At 41.3% G+C, this 21851-nt stretch overlaps 1 protein-coding gene across 8 annotated transcripts in view; it reads right to left on the minus strand.

Moving 5' to 3' along the window:
• The window catches only part of LOC112982743 (polycomb group RING finger protein 3), an 89802-nt gene that overhangs the window by 44379 nt on the left and 23572 nt on the right, over positions 1 to 21851 (minus strand). For 2 of the 8 annotated variants that reach the window (XM_026099360.2, XM_026099359.2), the window contains exons 1-2: positions 9222 to 9618; positions 8589 to 8702 (exon numbers count right to left, since the gene is read on the minus strand). The exons of 4 other annotated variants lie outside the window; for them this stretch is intronic. The gene's annotated coding sequence lies outside the window, so the exon portion shown is untranslated. Of the gene's footprint in view, positions 1 to 8588; positions 8703 to 9221; positions 9619 to 21851 lie in introns of those variants that run through there. 2 more of the 8 variants (XM_064502929.1, XM_064502927.1) reach the window with 1 other exon arrangement.

Here is a 21851-nt window from a genome sequence, read left to right on the forward strand (position 1 = left end):
TTATAATAAACAAAGAACATAAAAAAGAGCTCTGGATTGCTGATATTCTAACCCAGCTTCCTTAACAGATTTTCACCTTTACAGCTTTCAAGCAATGCAGTCCAACAACTGCATCAACTACCTTCAGCAAACAGCATGGAGGTAAGAATGTGTCTTTTACTGGAACAGAAAAGATGCTCAGTTACATTTTATCAGCCATACTTTCTGTAGGCCGTGCGTTCTGAACCCACCTCATGATGCCTGTATTTGGGATCAGTCACATATCGTAAAGGAATCATTCCATCTCTCACTTTTGGCAGACTTAATTAAATCATAATAGTAACAAGTCTGATGCTTCTTTGAAATTTCTATGTGTGCCTTGTGTAAAATAACTACTGCATTTTGCTCTCAGACTGCAAAATCCAGCATTCTGAAATAGCTAGCTAACAGACCACAGATTTTTTTTTTTTTCCTGGCAGGGGAGGAGCAGCTAAGTTTTAAGTATTGGAACATTCATCCCTTTCCAACCCACAATATCAAGTGGCTGTGAAGAATTCTCCAACGTTCTCAGTTCAGAAAGGTTCAAAAGGGACCACAACACTCTTAAAAGAGTAACAGTGTTTGAAAACTTACACCTCTACTAAAGATTACACCTTTACAGTTCTCACTTTCAGTTTATTTTCATTTCCTCATCATAATTAGGTCTGCTTTGCATGTGTGTGGGGGAAGGGAGGGAGAAGGTTAAATGCTTATCAGCATGAAAACATTCACTATCCTCCACAAAGAAACAACAGTAAGCAGAAAAGATCAAACTGCTTTTTTCATTCCAAACTCCACATCAAAGTCATTATCAGTAGCTAGTTTTGCAAACTACAACCAAAGAAAAGTTCTCAAAGAGGATGAAACCTGAACTACAAAAGTGAGAGCAATAGCATTACAACATCACTGGCCTGCCTGTCAGCCTTAACACTGCAATGTGATATTGGTTTAAGGAATGTGGACTCCAACAGAAAAATCCAGTGGAAAATGATAGCATAAGAGGATTTAGCACTTACAAAACTGAATTCTTGGCTCTTCTGATCACTGACTTTCGCTGCTGTTGCTATTAAAAATGGAGAGAGTCTGCTCCTCAGTGTAGCTAATCTTTAACAGAAGCTAAACTATCAACGTCACGAAGTAATCTTAGCAATCAGCACAAATTTGATTTCATCTGTGTATGGGCTTTGACAGTCTCATTCCTGCAGTTTAAGTTACTGGCTGCAACTGTACACCCCTTACTTGAAAGGATCACCATGAAGCAAAAATGAGTGTATCCTTACACCTCGGGTGCTCATTTTACCAGTGGGGAATACTAGCACAAACCACTGATGAAGGCAGTTTTATACCAATACAGGCTGAATGAGGCAGAAGGGCAGAAGGAAACTCTTCAGGAAAAAGAAGGCAGGTGGATGAGAGCTTAAACCACCAACTAGCCTGTCAGTCCTAATTCCAAAGTGCTGTTCAGATACTTTGATGGCATACCTTAAGAGAGCTCCAAAAATGATTGTCTTTATGCAGCTTCCTGATTAGTGTTCAATATTGCCGAATACCAGCCACTTACTCTAATCTCAGAGATAGTAAGTAATTACCAGTTACCCTCATTGCAACTTACTCAGCACCAGTTGCAGCGCTAACACCAGCTTGATGTATTCCAGCTAGGAAGAGAATTAACTGTCTTCTGAACTGAAGATTCCCTTCTCAGCTCTGCATATAATCATCTCATGCTCAAACCCGCCTTGCTAGAGTCAGAAGTATAAAAAAATATAACTCCATACAGAATGAAAGTCAAGTCACTCTTCCTTACCCAGTCACAGTAATGGTACTCTACAGCTTCTGGGACAGTTTAGTTTCAGTCCACAAATGAACCAAAGACATGCTGTGCACCAAAATCATTCCACCAAATTCCTCACAATCCCTTAAAACAATGCACAGATGCCAGCTATTATACATAAGGGAGCAGTGCTGGGAAAAAAGAAAAAAAAAGAAGTTGACACAGAAAAACAGCTAACTAAACAGGTAGCTCTTTCCAGCTTCAACCTCCACAGTAAGATAGCTAACACTGCATTAACAGCTGGCTGAAGCAAAGTAATCAACTTGATGGAAAAGACAGGTAAGCAGAAGAACAGATCGTGAAACTAACTTTTTTTAAAAAAGACGCCAGTATGTGGAAAGCTAGTATGAAAGTAGACAAATAACCCCTAAATGGCTGTCATGCAGTCAGGAGCCAAGCATCAGCAACAGAATTTCACATAGACAGACTGTGCATAAACTGCAGAGCTTTCCTAATCCAAAACAGCACATAGGAAAGCAGCAAGTTAAGAAGACAGCACTAGCAAGTCTTCTATAGTCTAAAGTTTATCACATCAATCTTTTATTCATTTCATATGAGAAGATACATAATATTAAAACATAACAGAACTTACAGAATTACTACAGAATTGATAATTAATTAGCATTCAAAGTATGACTGTATCAACAAAGTTTTGTAGCCACACGTATTGACACCAAGTATTCAAAAACCATCTGAAGAAAATGTCCTCTGGCGCAACTCGGCCTGAATAGAGTCAAACATTCCATGCACAGACTACAGACATAAATAAATAAATACTGCCCTTCTTATGTACCATATTTAATTTGATACCAGGTATATCTTAAGTCTCCCCCAGGAATTTTTAACACCAAAATCACTTTAGGAGATCCTTACTGCTCCCTACCACAAACTTCAAACACTAGACAGAAGTGAGGAATATAGAGACAGTCTTCCAATGCAAGCTGTCAAATGCTACAGTCGCCTGCCATCCACCAAGACTGAGCCTGAACTATGCTATAAGAGGGGGGAAAAAATCAAAGCAATTTAGTAAAGTTAACAAAAATGTAATCGTTGTTTAAATAGACAACATATTCACTGACATTCCCTCCCTCCATTCTTTAGAACACAGCTTAGCAAAATACCTCACAAGAAACATGTAACATTAAATGTTTGGCTGACAAGGAAAGAAAGGACTCTGCCTGGTAGTATACTCAGAACAAAGCTCCACAGAGCATATCCTGAGCATCTGAAAGACTTTTTTTTCCAGGATGTACCATATGCAGGTCTCTACAAGCATTTGAAAAAGTCATTTCAGAGGAGAAAAAAAGTGATTTCCTTTGTTTTTTGATTAAGGGTGGGGCAGAACTGAGGAAATTGTTTTTCTTCTATTCACATGTTAAAACTGTCAGTGTCTGCTGCTGGCCACAACAGATGACTAACTAGAAAAATGGTTACTTAGCATGGGAAGCAATGAGTTGCTAAGGAATTTGGGGAAGAAGTAAAAGCAGCTCATTTTTCCCTTGCGTTCACTCCTCCAGTGAACATATCTTATCCTTATACTCTGCAAATCCAGGTTTTAGAGATTATCAACCCCCCTTGACATTTTCTAGTCACTTCCAAAAATTCATACTTGCTGGTGCACAGAAATCTGCACTTCAGTTTAATGCCCTCTTACATTTATGACTGGAGAATAAATGACTTAACAGAGTAGTGGCCTTGGAAGTCTGCTTCAGGTTCCACTGGGCAAGTCACTTGACCCATTTTATGGAGTAACAAAGGGAGGAACTGAAACGTGGAAACCAAAGTCCTTCCCTTCCTAGAGAGAGGCTGTGAAAATACATCAGACTATAGTGCATTCACAGCATTCACTTCGTGGGGGGAGGATTGGGAAGGTTGTAAATGCAGACAGAACTGATCAGGCAAACATTGCATGCAGCTCTGGGGTCCTCACTTCATAGAGAAGGAATAATTCAGATATGGAAAGAGTAAAATAAACATTTCAAGGATTAAGAGGATTGATTTGCTTACAGATTACATTACTCCTAAGGTGAAAAATAGGGAGTATTAAGTCTTGTTAACTAACATTGACAGGTAAGGGTTTAGCAAGAGTTAAGAGTTTGGTATGAAACCAATTTGTTTTAGAAACAAACTGGCACATGTACTTTCAACAGTCTGCAAGATTAGCTACTCTAACAAGCACACGTAAAAAATTCCCTTAGATCTTGCCTCTTTTGAATCATCAAATGAAGACAAGGTTCCTTGCATCTAGAGGTCATATTATATTGTAGATAAAAAATATAAACAAAACAAAAAACAGTTACTATTACTAGGGCAACTGTGTGAAAGACAATCATTTGAAACACAGGAGATAAGACAAGCTCTCAGTCCACTTTGACCTTAATTCTAAGAACACAGTTTTGACTTCTAAAGGTCTCTGTGCCCAAGTGTTTTTTGGGCAAAGCCATTCTGCATAAACAAAGCATGCCATGCCATTAAGTTAAAGAATTCCCTTTCCTCAAATAAAGGCAACTGATAGCCACTGTTAAGTACAACAAATAAATTTGGTTTAATAAAGTTAAACACTTTTGCAGTGTATTTCTTTTGCCTAGTAAGTTAGAATAAATTGGGCAATATATTTGAACTAAGTAGCCAGCTGACTCACAGCTTCCATTATGTCAATGTGTATACTTAAATTAATAAATGCTTCACATTCACCAGCAAATGCCATCTGCACATGAGCCAGTTCTTCACAAAGAATACTTAAGTTCAGCAGCTGTACCGTACCTTTCAGCTTGTTCTTTCAGTTGACAAAGTGGGGGAAAAACTGTGCAGAACAACACATTACAATGAACATGACAAACACCATGCTGTCCAGGCTTATGTATTTTTACGTATATGGTTACAGTTTAATACTAAAGTTTGCATGCACATGACAAGAGAAGATAGTAGAGATAACCTGTAGTCTGGTGATCTTTTAAAATGTTCAGTCACAATGTCACCCACAATTCACATAAGACTTGTAGTGTATCCAGTACTATCAAAATGAATATATAATCTACCGAAGATGTGTCACACACTGACTGTCTTGTTATGCAGAAGGTTGAAGAACAGTTTGTAAGTAAATCTGAAAAAATTGACAAGAGAACCATGTGCAAGTCAGCAATCACATGATATTCATTCTGGCAACCTGAAAAAGTAACTTCGCTCTTTTAATTAAGCAAATACTGCACAGCACATATTCCCACTCACACAAAACATCTACAGAATGTTTCCCACCTTAATCAAAATAAAACGGTTATTCACAAAGCAAAGACATCCTCAGTTTCAAAGAGTAAGGATAGTTATTGCCACCAAAACACAACTTTTTTTAATGCTGTCAGTGTTTTAAGTTATTGTCTGCCACAAGGTCAGCACACAAAACAGTCATCTATTAATAGCAACCTAAATTTATGTCTATGAGGATATGATAAATCCCCCTATCACTTTGCACAGAGACAAAATAGAGGTAGAGTTAGTTTAAATAATTTGTTCCATAAGCAGCAGACCTACAAAAGTCTGGTTTACTCTGCATTTCTCTCTTCCTTACAACCTTACCCTGCATTGTAGTAATGCCGACACACATACATCTGCAGTATATCTAGTCCTCACTCACATGCCCTAAACACTTTCCTCTCACCCATCACTGGTAACCGTGACTTGATCAAAAAGGTAGTCATTAGTGTTTGACTAGTCACCTTTCAGCACAATGAACACACAACTCTTGAGCTCACTGTACTTTGTCCAACAGCTGTACATTTATTCAGGTCTCTTCTCTATTCAACCATCATTTTTTATAGAAAATGTAGAGATAAGGAAAGAAAAGTGAAGTTCCTATGTCAGACAAATCATTCAAAACTCAAATATGAGAAAGGAAACGTTGAACCTTTTCTACACTTTGAAAAGAAGTCCCAAATGACAACTACCGAATTGCAAAAGGAAACATGGCATTTCTAAGTAAACCGCTTTCAGAAAATTCACTTTTACCAACCAACCAACCACCACCTAAACATAACATGCTTGAGAACACATTCACCAATAAAAAGAATCACCTCCAGAAAAACAACCGCATTACTTTCAAATGCTTCAAATATCAAGTTCAGCTTCCTGACAGATCATGAGCTCTTATGGTACTAGACAGGTTTCAAAAAACAAGTTCTCTACGACAGACATATTTGAGATGCTAAGTGGCTATACAGACACAAGCAGACGCATTTTATTGTCTACAGATTTTACTGAAGCTGGTAAGAAGATGCAACTTTCACAAAGTTCACTATTAATAGCAGCATGTGTAAAGCCAGCATCATTAAAACTGATTTAAGTGAATTTAACTGATTAGAAATGTTTTTATTAATCTTTTTTTACTAAAAGTAAGAAAAAATAAAGACTTGATTGGGTTTTGTGGACAACATGGAATGACTGCAGTTCGAAAATCAGCTCATTCTAATTTCTCTTAGTAAAAGGATGGACACTATTTTAATTAATTTAATTAATAATAATAAATAATAAATAATTTAATACTTCTTTCAGGCTGTGAATTTCCTCAGAACGAACTCAGTTGTCACTTTGAAGTGTTCTTTCTGGTAAACAAAATAGGGGAGAGGGGGCCAGGAAGGGAAAAATGGTACTACCAATCAAGTCATAGTCATTCTGTTGATTAAAAGACAGAAGAAAGTTAACTTGAGAAAATTCAAAGCAATGAAGAGCAGCAAATTTTTCTTTTATCTTGCAAGTACTTTATAGAGCAAACTATTGTTTATCGTCTCTTCTATCAGCAATAAAACACAATGATACATATCATAACAGTAAGGATTACTTTTAAACACAGAACCACGCCTTACTCTCCTCCCTTTTACTGCACTTACTACTCTGTAGTAGCAAGCAAACAAAGTCTACTACAGTAAGCTTGAGTTTAAAAAAAGCAGATGTGAACAATATGAAACTACAAATTTACTTCAGAACACACCTTCAAAAGAAGTCTTGTATAGAGTAACAGATAATGGACAAAGACAGCATCTTCCTAGCTGTTAACTTACTCCAGTCAAACTGTCCTAAGTGGGTTTTTTCTAGATTTCCTTTACACCTGACAGTGCACCTAACCCATCAAAATGGACTGGTTGTAACAATTATACATTTTTACTAGCAGTAACAAAAAGGAAACAGAGTTTAAATTACTAAACATTCAGGAACACTGCCAGTCTTAAAAACATTGCATCTCCAGACACTATTATCGATACCAGCTTCCAATTAGTATCTCTGCTTCAGACTGTATGTCGACTGAACAACAGTTCCAACAATAAAAAAAGAAAATGGAGGAAATGTTTATTACATGCACATAAAAGAATGTTCTATATTCTTACTCTTACAAGGCCTTATTACATTTTCTTATATGCCCATACCATCTCTTAAGACAGTAGCTGAAAAGTGAAATACTGTCAACATGCATGCTTTTCAAAGCATGTCTATGTCCACTCCACAGGCCATATCTAGCTGAAGTGTTTCAATGGAAATGCTTTTAACATATTTCTTTTCAGAGTTTCCTGAAGAGTTCAGTATTTTAACCTGGAATTACTTCAGTCCTGAGGGACTACTAACCTGCTCTGTGTGCGTGTGTGTGTGTGCGCATGTATGCATATGTGGGGACGCACGCTTGTTTAAAGACAAAAGCTAAAAAGGCCACCTAGATTAAAGAATCATTGGGGAAAAAGGAAGTGGAAGTTACTAAAATAAATGTAGGATTGTTCTTATCAAGAAAGATTACCTATCTGAAATATAAAACTGAGAGGCGACCTCCTCTCAAGCAGAGAGGTAGCCAGGAGAATTAAGAGTAGGACAGGCAACTGCAGCAACTAGAAATGCAACTTTACAGTCCTCTAGCAGCAGAAGTCTTTCACAGCACGATATTAATTTCCATCATTCGAGGCATTAGTATTACGCTAGCTTTGTTACAAAAGCTACATCGACTACAAGTTCATGCAACATTTTTACACGTGTTCAACCTTGATTTTCCAATGATGAAAGCAGATCCACAAGATTACATTGGCTAGCTCTACCCATGTAAGGAAATTAAACAGATTTTCCTCAAATAATGGCTTTAAAATGCTTTAAATTTTAAATCTTTGCATGCTTTCTGTTGCAGTACCCTAATAAACCTCTTCAGAAAAAAAAGCTGGATCTTCCTCTAACTGAGCCTATATTATCACCCAAGTATCTCAAGTTCTGACCAGGTTCTGTATTCTCTTAAATACATTATAAAATATCTACAAGGACAACATAAATTGAAATAATAAAGCTATTGGAAAGGTACAAGGTTTCTATTTCTATTCATCTCGTCATCTGTCAAGGAAGTCCTACCAATTGCAAAACAGCTTTTGAGACACACAATAACTGTCACACTACAGACTCTTATCTGACCTGCCACTAAAAGAAAGAATTTAAACTCCGTAAGCTGCCTACCCAACAATAATCAATGGAAAATGCACAGTGTCTGGTAGTAAGACAACCTACAATAACATTATTTAACATATGCCTAATTGTTCACGCTTTACAGTGAAAACCGATTCGCAACAGGAGATACATACAGGGGATGGAGAAGTTAACAGGAAACTTACTTTCAAGGGGCATTCCAACTTTTTTTTTTAAATTCAAACCTTTTCATCCACAGTCTTAATTCTCCTGTGAAACACCACAAGACAATTATTTGTAGGACTATTTCAAAACATACCAAGCAAAGCACTTCCAAAGGAACCTTCCAGACCACATTATGGATAATCAAATGGAATTTCTCGATACTGGTGCCTCCAACGTGCTCATTTCATATGCAAAGGGCAGAAAATGGCTAAACAGAGGCGAGGCAGAGTGGCAGGTCAGTGACACTTCCAAAAACAAACACAGGTGAAGCAGCAAAAGAAAACCCAAGTACTTCATAAACCACAGCTGCAAACCTTTTGCGAGCCCTGCTGATTTGAGGGCACACTCAAGTTTATCCCCAGGTCACTCTCACGCCCCCGCTGCTCTCCAGCGCTCTGAGGACAGACGCTTCCAACCCTGCCGCCCCCCCACCCCGCGCAGGCAGACACACGGGCGCAGACGGGCACGCTCCTCCCCCCGCAGCCGGGGGTGTCGGGCCCTGCACGCACACGCCCCGGGCCGCCCGCAGGCTCCCACGCGGCAGGGGGAGCAGGGGAGAGGGGGAGGGCCCCCCTTCGGGGTCCCCTCCCGGGCTGGCAGCAAGGCCGCAGGGCCAGCCCCGCACCCCGCGGCAGGGGTAGAGGCGGCCGCCCGGGCCCCGCCGCCCCCGCCCCACACCGGCCGCCCTCGCCCCTGCCCTCCGCCCGCACCCCCGGCCCGGGCTGACCTGTCGGCGGGGGGAGGGGCGGCGCCGCGACCGTTGGTGCGGGGGGAGGGGGCCGTTCCCCCCGCGGCCGGGGCCGTTGTGGTGCTGGGCTGCTCGCCTGTCCTGTCCTGCCCGTCACCGAGCCTCCTTCTCCTCCCTTCGCCGCCGCAAAAAAACAACAAAAAGAACAAAAACGGAGAGGAAGGCGGGGGGGGGGGGTGGGAAATACCGGCTCTTCTTCGGGAGCCCCCCCCCCCGAAAAAAATAAAAGGGGGGGATAAAATTAAAAGGCTCGGCCTAGAGTTTAAAACAAAGAGGCGGAAATAGCCGAGCGGAGCCCGAGCGGAGCCGAGCGGGGGCGCCGCGCTCGCGGCGCATGCGCAGGGGGCACTCACCCGGGCTCGGCGCTGTAGGCCCCCTCCCCCCGACGCGAGGAGCAAGGCCGGCCCCCCCCGCGCGCCCCCCGCCCCGCCCCGTCGCGCGTGGGCCGGCGGGCGGGCGGCGGTGCCTGCGGCCGGTGGCGACGGGGGGAGCTTCGAGGGTAGCGGCGCCCCGCGCCTCTCTCCCTGCCTCCCCCGCGCGGCGGGCAGCCGCCCTGCGGCCGGGGGCCCCCTGCCGCGGCCCAGGGGGCTCGAGGGACAGTGTCCGGGACTCCAGGCTTGAAAAACGAATTGCACTTCCTTGGAGAATGAGAGTAACCAAGGTGGCTTACATTCTGGCCAGGGCGCATGCCTTCAGATTTCAGGACTTAAAGCTATCTAATAATTCGAGGCTTTCTCTAGAAGCACGTAGGTGTCACTTTAATGAATCAGCAATGAAACTTGGGGTAGGAACTGGGAGTGCTGGTGACAGGACGCACAGGGCAGTGAGAAACTGCAAGCCAAACACTCCAGCTGGTGAGGGTAGGAAGATTTGGTCTTCCCGAAAGCCAAAAGGTATGACATCTTAGGTGTCCAGGTAACATGCAGAAAGCTTCTGAAGCCCATGCCAAATTCAACCTCACTCTGTGTGGCTGAACACCAAAGTGGCAAAGACCAATCCTCAGAAAGTAATTTCACAAAAACTTAAAGCATCAAAGCGAGCTTTATTTTCCACATTATGCATACATCTTGTATGTGATCTATTTACATACCTGCACATTTCCCTCTTTACTTCCCTCCTACCAACATGACTGAGCTACAGTACGCTCTCCCACTTTGGCTAGGAAGTTAACTAGAAACCAGCTACCCCATGTGGCACAAACCTAGACTGTTTCCCAGTTTGGTGTCCCACACTCCACTGAGCCTTAGACGGGTACCAAGGCATCAGGGTCTGCCTTGCTCCAGGAGCTGTTATCTCAAGCTATGCCTGTGCTGGCAGGCCATGCAGGAGCACTACAAACTTGCTCTATTTAGCTTCAAGGTTAGTATGGCCAAGCGGGCATATCTTCTGTGTCAGAAATTTAAATTCTCTTCTCAGTTTAAGCACAGATGACTGTGCAAACCTTCACAGAAGTATGTGATAGATGGTAATTGGGGCCTGCTGCCTCCTTTCTGGAATTGGGATTCAAGTAGCCAAAAGCAAAAGTAACACACTGTAAAAATGTGTGTGAAATTATAAACTGGACACCAATTATGAACTGCTTTTTCTGTTCCCAGTATTTCCAGACCCAAACACAGCAGATGTGGAAGACTACAAAGACCTGAATCTTGGAGTTTCATTGTTTTTTCTTGCTATAGGTATTTTTAGAAAATGGTGCTTGGGGCAAGATGACATGGCCATGTCTCCTCAGACGATTAATTTCCTTTAAAATGCCATTGATGACAAAACTGTTCTGACCCTCAAAGAGCTGAGGCCATGCTTTTTTCTCTTTTTAAACATCTCTGCCTACTATCAGTTCTGATGCCTTTGGCAATGCCATGTACCAGTATGTTAGCCTGTACAGGACATTCCTGAAAGCTAAGCTTAGTCAGTAACTAGAGTGTCTAACAGCATAACTGAGTAGATATGAACACTTGTTTGGACTTAAGACTAGGAAGGAAATACAACTTTTTGTTAGTATTACAGTCAGTAGTACTGTAGTCAAACTAAAACAAGAAGTTGAGCAAATTACACTGGTGGAACTAGAATCAGCATTTAAAGGATTTTTTCTGTCAGCTTTATATGCATTAATTCTCACAGTTTTCACACAACCAAAAGCATAATATGAACCCAGATAAATTGACAAAGCATTTAGAAACCAACTGAATCTCCAGCTTTTGGAGGCATGTGATTTTTCTGGTTAAAAAATATTTAACAGAAGCTATGTCAGACCTTATATCAGGAAAAAAAAAATTCAGGTGAAAGAAGTTAGTCCTCTCATTTGCGACTCCTTTCTGACAATAACAAGGTATTAGTCAGCAGTAGCACATTAACAATAATGGTATAGGCAAGAAAATGGCCAAAAAACAATGGAACAGCATATTTTCATGATTAGTACTAAAGCACAACACAGGCAAATATATGATTCTAGTTTAAGACTGAACATAACTGACTTTGAGAGATATGATGTTTACACATAGCCAAAGCTGGGAATGAATTTATGCAGTAACTGATCAGATCCTATCCAAAGCGATGCAGCTGTACACATCCCATACAAGTCCGTGTTATCTAGGTCAGCTGCCTCTGAGTAGGCTGAAAGAGCTGACATATCATTGAAAAGCCACTCTCTATCATCTTTGCAAGATCATGGAGACCAGGGGAGGTTCCCAACTGCTGGAGAAAGACAAATGTTTCACCCATCTTTAAAAAAGGAAGTAAAGACAATTCAGGGAACTACAGGCTGGCCAGCCTCACTTTCATCCCTGAGAGAATCATGGAGTGCATCCATGCCATTATGAACACTTGAAGAAGAACATGACTTACCAAGGATAAATCATGGTGCACTGGTCTGATTGTTTTCTGTGATGAAATGACTGCTTTTGTGGATGTGGATGTTGTGTACCTTGACTTTAGCAAGGCTTTTGATATGGTCTCCCACAATACTCTTGCCCTAAGTTAGGACATTAGGCCTGACTGGAATACTAAATGGGTGAAATATTGGCTCGATTGTTGGTCTCAAAGGGTAGTGGTTAATGGAGGCCAGTGACAGGTGAAGTTCTTCAGGGGCTTATCCTGGGGCCAGTTTAATGTCTTTATTAATGAGTTGGACAAGGAGACGTAATGTACCTAATCAAGTCTGCGGACAACACCAAACTGGGCATGCGGTCAATATGCCTGAGGGCAGGGCTCTCATTCAGAGGAACCTAGAAAGGCTGGAGGAATGGATCAGCAGAAGCCTCATAAAATTCAACAAATACAAAGTCCTGCACCTGGAACAGACTAACTATCTGCAGAGGTACAGGATCAGGTGTGACTGACTGTCTATCGAGCAGCTCTGCTGAAAAGGCTTTGCTAGTTTTGGGGGACAGGAGGCTACACGTGAGCCAGAATTTCAGTGATGAGAGCTAACAGCATCTTGGGATTTATTAACAGGCTAGTACTCTGGAGGATGTGATTGTTCCCCTTTATTTGGCAGTTGTTAAAATGTGTCTGACATAGTGCATCCAGGTTTGGGCCCACCAGTACAAGAAAGATGTTGACAAACTTGAGAAAGTCCTACAGCGACCACCAAGATGGTAAAAGGGCTGGAGAACATGCCCTGTCAGGAGAGGCTGAGAGATTAGGGCTTATTCAGTCTGAAGAAGAGATGGCTTCAGGGGGACCTAATAGCAACCTTCCACACTACAATGGGGTTACCTAAAAAAACAAAGCCAGACTCTCTACTGAGGCAAATGGCAGGAGAATCAGAGCCAACAGTCATGAATAGAATCAAGGGATGTTCTGACTGGACATAAAGGGCGAAAAAAATCACTATGAAGATAATGCAGCGCTGGAAGAGGTTTCTCAGAGAGGTTCTGCACCGTGCATCATTGGAGGTTCTCGAGACCAGACTAGACAAAGACCTGTTTTGAGGAAGTGGTTGTACTAAGGACCTCTGAAAGTCCCTTCCCACCTGAACGTTTCTGTAATTCTGTGATCAACTGTCAAGCACAAAAACCAAAATAGTCCAGCAAAATTTAAACTTACAGAAGAAAGAGTATCTAAAATGGCTAAATCATCCTGGGAAGACAGAACAAATTTCTCAATCTCAGAAAGATCATGCCTTTTAGATCATGTGTGAACAGGCTGCTCTAGATAAGTAAACTTTATCAATGAATGGTTGGCTGTTTTTCCTAGGCTTCACCTTTCACCTTGGCTGCTAATAACGCTCTGTGGACCGTCACCAGTTACTGGCACTCTGAGTACAGTTGCTCACTTATTAGCTGCAATTGACAGCTATTTCTAATTGTCCCCTTTCGGACTTGGTCTTTCTCAGTCATAAATCTTAAGTCAATACTGAATTCACTCAGATTTCTTCATTCAGGACCAAGTGGTGGGCAACAAGCAAAACACAAAAGAGCTCAAAACAAAAAGAGCTCAGAGCTGTGTTCCACGTATCTAGCAGTCTGAGGCCAAAGAACCAAAACATTCACCAGTTGTACCATGCTCTAAGTATTTGGGTAACTTATTCATAGGGAAATTACTTATAAGATTTAGGCATTAGCGATACAATACCCTCACTTCAGAACACATACAGTATACATTTATCAGGTATGTATGTATATATATACACACATTTATGTGTGTGTGTGCATATGTACATGTATATGTAAGCCAAATCCTATATTTGGACATCTCTTTTACAAATTTTCCTCTTACATTATCAGGTTTCTTCTGTGAATATCTGCATGCTGTAATGTACCATATTCCCCTTGAATCCATATATGTTGTGGCCTGCATTGCATTGCTCTGAAACATCAAGAGTGTAACAACATTCCCCATTACCAAATTTTGCCATGTTAGCAAGCATTTTGTGTAAATTCACATTCCTGGAGAGAGCTGCACTTGCAAAAATATCCAGCTTTATTTTACAATCTTGTAGGTCATACAGATTTTAAAAAATGCTTAGAAAATTTCACTGCACTTTAAGTGTTTTAATAACACCAGACCCTATACAAGTGCTGTTCCAGCATTAAGCCAGTCATGAATTTTTAGGGGTGGAATCAAAATTTTTAAAAACTTGGGAAGATACCATTGGCATTTCTCACTCTCTCTCTCCTGCATCCATTCCCATAAGCTTCCATTCTCCTGATGAGAACCAGAGAAACCTGTTAACAATAATGAGAGAGTGCACAGCATTTTATCGCAGAATCATAGAATGGTTTTATTTGGATGGGACCTCTGGAGACTGGCTAGTCCAACCCTCCTGTTCAAAGCAGAGGCAGTGACAGCAGGTTGCTCAGGACTATGTCCACCTGGGTTTTGAATACCTTCAAGGATGGTGACTCCATAACCTGTCTGAACAACCTGTTCCACTAGTCAGCCACTCGCATGGTTAAAGCTCTTTTTCTTATGATTATGTGGAACTTCTGTATTTAATTTGTGCCCATTGCCTCTTGTGTTATCTTTCAGAAAGGTTTTAATAGACTTGTGAAGCCAGTTTATAAGACTGACAAACTGATGTGAATGAATGCTGTTGTAATCTTCTTAAGAATAGAATATTTCAGAGAAACAACAGTTTCAAGCAACAAATACACAGTTGTCAGAGATGTTTAGAGGGAGGATTTTATCCTGACAATACTCGAAAGAGGATGTTGGCTAAGATGCTCCTAATAATCAAGCTGGCATCTAACCTCTACTAAAAGAAATCCAAGATCTCACTAGTATGGAAATTTCAAATTAGTGGCTTTATTATATTAACAATTGTAAAGAAAGGCAGGGGTTTAAAAACTTCAGGAAGCAATTTTCAAGTAAACTTAACATGCTCAACTAGAAACTGGCTGACTTGGCAGCAAAAGATTGTCTTGCTTGAGCAGGGGTTTGAACTAGAGGACATTCAGAGTTCCTTCCAACCTATATTATTATATGATTGTGTGGCTGCAGCCTTTTACAGATTCTGATATCTCCACATCTTATTTGGTGCTCTGCAATTTTCCCTTGATAACCAAGCAGTTTTGCTCTGTATTTGTGGTTTTACCTGTTTAGGACCTGGATTTATTTTGCTATGACAGCAGCAGCTAGACTTGCATTTCCTCATTTTTAAGAAAAAAAAAAAGAAAGGATCTATGTAATCTTCCTAACTTTTTAAAGTTAATTTTAAGAGCTCAGAAATTAGAAAGGCTGCCTATTCTGGGAAGACTTGCCCTAAGAAACATAAAGGTGGCTTTAGTATGGCTTAGCTCTCCTCCAGTGTACGGAAGAGAAGGCCTAAGGTGCCAATTGAAGGCTCATTTTCAGCTGCAAGAGCATCCTGAAAAAGAAAGAAAAGAAACATCTGTGAAGCCTTCAATTTCTTGGCCAAAACTTAACCCATTTCTAGCAGCTGTACCAGTGATTTCTCATGTCTTGCTTCCCTTGTGACAACTTTTATCACAAGATCAAATGCTGCCACTAAATCTTATATTCCTTGTAAGTGCTGTGTGAGCATCTTAATGACCAAAAATTCATATGATAACTTCGTTCTTGCTCAGAAAATGCCTGCCAACCAATGTCCTCAATGTCATCTTTACCACAAGTAAATTCTGGCTACAGGGGTATAATCTGTTAAACCTTTCATTTAAAAACAAAGATCTAGTAATCCTTCACAGCAGGAGATATGATGCAAAATCCTTCCGGGATAAAGTATCATATAGGAGTTAGGCCAATCAACAGGAGAGACTGACTGAAAAACATTTCTTGCTTCAGCAATGAATCAGCTGAAGCAGATGAAAGGGTAGCCAGTGCATGTCCTGTCACGTAGCTCCGATGGGCTCAGTATGAAGAACTATTTGCTAAGTGGCCTTCTTTCTGCTGCTACCACTAAGTCTCTTTCCTGTGCTTTGATAGTAATGCCAGCTTTAAAATGTCCACTTCCTTCCCCCTTCTCCAAGTATTTTCTAATAGAAAAGGAGGACGAGACAGTGGACAGAGGAGTGAAAGGCTATGAGGTCTACCAAAGGAGGATCTTTGTACACATCTGTACTGTGTAAACTTCTGACAGCTGAGTCCTGTGAAGATGTACAGTGTCCATCCTCTGACATTTTTAGAACAGGTTTGACAATGTAACCTTGCATTGTTGGTCTGATTGTTAGAAAGTATTCCCCAGTTTCTAATTTTGCTCTACCCACTTTACTCACTTTTTGGTAGATAAAACAGTTCACGCCCTTTATCTTTGCAAATACTTTTGACATATCTGAAAACCTTCCACTCAGTCTTCCCTTGACTAAATAACCCCATTTCTCTCATTTTTATTTTACTATGCAGAGGCTTTTCTCTAATACACACAAACTCAGAGATGCAGTTCATTGTCACAGGTCTAACTCTGACCCAGGCTTTCCCAGAAAGAATGCAGCAAGTGAGAAAGTATAGTTCATCACACAAATCTTGTATCTCTTGGAGAGCTGTAAATCAAAGGGATCTTGGAGGTCACTCTCCCACAAAATCTGGCACACTGTGAAGCATTAATCAACATTTTGTTATAGATTTACTTCAGTTTAAAAATAATCTATGGCAGTTTTTTAACTCCACAGCAATTATGCAATCTCCCTCATCTGTAAAGCAGTAAGAGAATTTTTATTTCTATAGGTAATCTTTAATCTTTAGTTTATTGGGGTTTGATATCTTTCCCCCGTCGCCCCTGCTTTATAATTGACAAAACATGCTGTCTCAGCCTCCAGCTCAACAATTTTATCCCTATACTGATCTGCAGTACTTTTCATGATGGAAGCATAACATCAAACACAGAGAGATTTAACCCAAGAAACAGATATTTAACTGTACCCTTAGTCATTCCAAACCACCTGAGCTCTTCAATCTTGTGTTACTTGACTTTCCTATCCCTCCACTTCCCATTGCAAAAAAATCCCTCATCTTCTCTCTAGTGTCACATTCAAATAAATCAGGTTCATTAAGTCCTGTAGCCAAATCCACTCAACTGTGCAAGATTTATTTATTCATCACTCATTTGAAAAAGATGAAACACACTATTTTAGCAAGTATTAAGCTCTTAATGTAACCCTAGACTTACAAATAGTCCCACTGCTAAGTGAAAGATCAAGGCTATTGGCAGAGTAGGTCAGCAACTGTTATCTAGCAGTTATAGTCTCCTGGTTATGTAGTTGTCTTTATGAGAAGGCCTCAGAATACTTCAAAGTAGATAGTTGTCATATAGATGGAGAAATAGAAACAAAGAGGGATCTCTTGGGAAATAAGTATCTGTTACCACGAGTCATTCACTTACATAAACAGGACTTGGATCCCTTCAAGGATTTGTTTTTCTAATAAGAAAAGCCCCAGCCATATCTTTACTGTGAAACGGTAAGATTTATGCTGAAAAAGAAAAGCACTCCACTGACTTGCTCCCAAGAGTTCTGCATCTAGGATGTTACCTTCCCAGAAATTTAAGTGTTCCAGTAAAAGGAAAGCTGTCTGCAGCTTACTGCATTATTCATGGGAATGTACTGACCCTTCAACTCACAGCTGTAGATACTGCATTAAATACAAGGAGGAAATTACTTCCCTGATGGGTGCAATTCAGCAGGAGAGCTTACACTCTATGACCATCAGTTATAGTTTAACTGCTAACATATCAGACCACACATATACGTACCACTGGTAAAATTTTTGATTGCCCGCCTATGTTAGAAATCACTAACATTACCACTTAAATTCCAGCAATTCAGTTTTCAGATGCACTCTCCTGACAACCTGGATAAACTCAAAAGGAGAGATGGAGAGATCAGAAGTAAATAATGGGAAGGTGGAGCAGGCTGTATGGGGAATCTAAGGACCTTTGGCAAAAGGGCTCCAAAAATTTTCCTCTTGTATTACCAGCACAACTATATACACTGCTACTAAATTGCGAGGGTGAGGTTTTTAAAACAGGCTGGCCCCTGCCTATTATAATACAGTACTTTGTGTGCTTTTCCTAGAGGTGGTTTTTCTTTTAATCTAAGTTGCAGCTTTGATGTGAAACTGAGATGCAAGATGTGACGATACCACAATGGACTTGGCAGAATGCTACCTACCCATTTTGATGAACCAAGGCACACTTTACACAAGGCACACTTGGCTCATACCTCTTCAGGTAACCAAAATGTGTTTTTGACTTCTTTTTCTGACAGGTTGCTGCAAGACCAATGCCTAAACCTGACAAGCTTAGAAACTGTCTCAACCAAATGGATGCAGCTCAGCCCCTTTGCATCCACTCTATTCATAGTGCATTTGTTGTTTTGTTGTCCCATACACAGCTTCAGCCCTCTACATATTTTGCAAGCTACAATAAAGGATATAGGCCAGTGTGCAGTTCATGGTCCACCTCGTCCTCCAGGTAGTTTTGTATATGTGATCAGTTCTGGCCCTGGTTCCTCCAAAGAGGCTGCTCTGACCTGAGTAGTGGCCATGCACTGCTGAGCAGAAACAACATATGACAGAGTTCCACTGATTTCCAGCATTTGCATTTCTTTCTTCTGGGGCAAAATCTGTCTATCAGTATATAGCTTTTCTTTGTTAAGACTATCTGTGAAAGAAAGTGGGTTCATTTGTCTTCAGGCTCAAGTATATCACCTCCACGTAAGTTTAAGGTCTGGATTTTTTTCCACCATATACATAATGCAATAGAATAATACTCCTTTACACAAACTATACCATGTAAAGTATGTATCTGTTTAGAGTCAGGTTGTCAGAGCCCTGCACTACTAGAGAGCACTAAGAAGCCTTACTAGCCCTGACCAGCCCCTTCGGGACCCACACCCACCCTTATCCAGGCCCAGGACCCCATTTCGGCCCAGCCTGGGGCTATCAGCCCCTGTCCTGTGGTGACATAGCAGTGCTGCTCTCCGACGCCAATAACAGCCCTGACTGGCCACAGTCCTTGCTGCCCTGGATCCTGATGGCCCTCCTCAGCCTTTGCGGGGCTGTCTGTGACGCCAGTTACCCTCACTGGGCCCGATCCCAACTGTGACCCATGGGCAACTGCCTAGCCTGGCCTTGGCCCATCCTCATATCCTACCCAGCCATCGTGGGGTTCTGTCCGACCTTGGTTACCCTCACCGGGCCTGATCCTGACCCCAACCTGAAGGCCAACTGCCCTGCCCAGCCTTCACCCAGCCCCATCCCCATGGAGGTGCCTGATTCCCAGGGTGAGGGCCCACCGGTCTGCCCTGCTCTCTTATGGGGTGGTGGGACAGGCCCTGCTCTGCTGGATCAGGAAGCCCCTGTGGCTCTTGGCTCTCTGTCTCTTAGAGAGCAGCTGGTCCTTGCTGCACCCTGACACAGGTATAGATGCCAGTCACTTCCTGTTCACTGGTTACTAACATTTCTATGGATCCTGACTGAAATCTCAGGAGTGAGGTTTTAAAAGAATTGTGTTACCTAAGAAGTGTACCAGAAGCCCATTCGGATACCTAGCATGCATTTTTTTCCCCTTAAAAAAACTTATTCCACAGAAGGGAATATCAGGGATCCTAATCAGGTCCCACATTACAGAGCTGGCAGAGCACAAACAGATATACAGTGTATATAATACCTTTCACTAGGCTCATGTACACTAGAGGACACCTTAGCACTCTTCAGCAGTGGAACAGCTGGAATAAACAGTCACATATGCAGGAGTGGCAGAACATCCACCCTGAAGTCACTGGGGAAACTCCTGAGTGACTGAATACGCATCTTTTCCATTGACAAAGATCCTTCAATTATATTAGACAAAAATTTTTAAAAAGGTAGGGGGTTGGGGCAAATGGAGGGAAAGAAAGAAAGAGCAGGTCTACACAAGTAACTGCTTCAGGAGTGTCATACCAACCTGTTTGCATTTCAGGCTGGGCTTGCCTTGAGCAACTCTGACGAGCTTCTGGAACTTCTGTAAAGAAAATGAGTGTCTTGGCTGTATGAAATTAAGGAAGCAAGTGCCAGTCAGTTACTTCAGTCAGTAAGAACAGCCCACAGTCCAACAGCTGAAAGAAGGGACATCCAAAGAACTGCAGTTACTGACAAGCAAGATTTTATCTCAGGAGTGGAGCTGCCATGTTAAAAAAAATGCTTTTTGTCTGTAAGTCAGTGATACAGTTTTTCCATATCATAAGTGCTCTTGATCTAGTGCCATACAAGGAGAGAGGTAGACTACTTGGAAAGAACTGTGAGGAAGTGAATGAAAATAAACAGATTTAGAAAACATAGCCTAAGAGGAAAGACTGGGAGAGTGTGGCTTCAGTCTAAACAAGATAGATGAAGACAAGAGAACCATCTTCAAGTACATCGAAGGTAGTTAAAACTTTGGGGTATTTTGAGGGGGGTATCGTTCCAGCATCCACCTGTGAGGATGCAGGGAAGATCTCTACCCTGGAAGGTTAAGAAGAGGTTAAGCAACATCTGCCAGGAGCTGCAGACTCACAGCATCCCATAAATCCAGGTGATTTTGCCTTGGGTATACAAGAAAAGGTAGAAGATCTCTTGCAATTTTTTCCAGCCATATTTTTTACTGCTGGTAGTCTACCTACTAGCATGTCTTCCAGGAAATGGTCCTAATTCAAAAAGGCCTTCGGGCCATCAGGACTTCACCTTAAGTGAACTTGGTGTAATCATCACTTGCTTCTATGTAGAGTTCCAAGACATTTTAGCAGTCAGGTCACTGGGGCAATATTTTGTAGGGAGACAATACCCTCAATTCTGGGTCTAGAGTGATTTAACAAACAATTCAAATCAGTTAGCCCACAAACATTTCATAGTAAACCACAGAGAGAATCTCTGACAGCTCCCACTCAAGTTCCCCATCACTTCTTGCAGATATAGCAGCTATGTTTGATTTTTGCATCCTGATCTGCTTTTGAAAGCATCTAATGATAGTTTCACACTTAGTATTCCCACTGGAATTCTCCCTTGCTCTAGGGTGAATTACTGCACTATAAAAGTTTATCCTTCTGCTTTTCTTCCATAGTTTTTTTTCTTTCTCTCTTTCTGAATTCACCTGATTATTTAACTCCTGTTATATCTTCTTACTACATATGTTGATCTGCTAAATGATACTCATTTTCTAAAGACAAATTTGTTTCAAGTTTCATAATCATTTTTTCTAAAACACAATTTTCAGATCAAAGCAACTGATTTTCTGTTGTTATGTTGGCTCAATCAGCACAAAATGATTTTGCTGCTTCCCATAGTAGTCTCACTAATACAGGAGCTTTATCTTCAAGTTTTAGCTCATTTTCTCTACAATAATTAGAGAATATTTATTTTACATCACTGATTATCCAATGGGCTGAACTGAAATATCCTTCCTTCCATGGAGAATCCATGCTGTAATCTTGAGTGTGGCTGGGGCTTTCCATGGCCCTTTAACAGACTCCTTTTTAGGCTTTTTCTTAGTCTCCTTAGACTTTTCCTAAACTTTCAATTCCATATTAATGTTCCCCTACAGCATTTTGCACAATTATATTACAAAAGATTTATAGAATTGTCTTGCAGTTGTTCCTTTTTCTGTCTGCACTACTGGAAAAATAAGCACCCACGCCCAACTCATGGACAGGCTGCTCCCTGAACACAGACAAATTATGTTACAAACTGCACCAAGCGCTTTGT

This window comes from Dromaius novaehollandiae, chromosome Z, assembly GCF_036370855.1.
Source record: "Dromaius novaehollandiae isolate bDroNov1 chromosome Z, bDroNov1.hap1, whole genome shotgun sequence".
NCBI classification, from domain to species: domain Eukaryota; kingdom Metazoa; phylum Chordata; class Aves; order Casuariiformes; family Dromaiidae; genus Dromaius; species Dromaius novaehollandiae.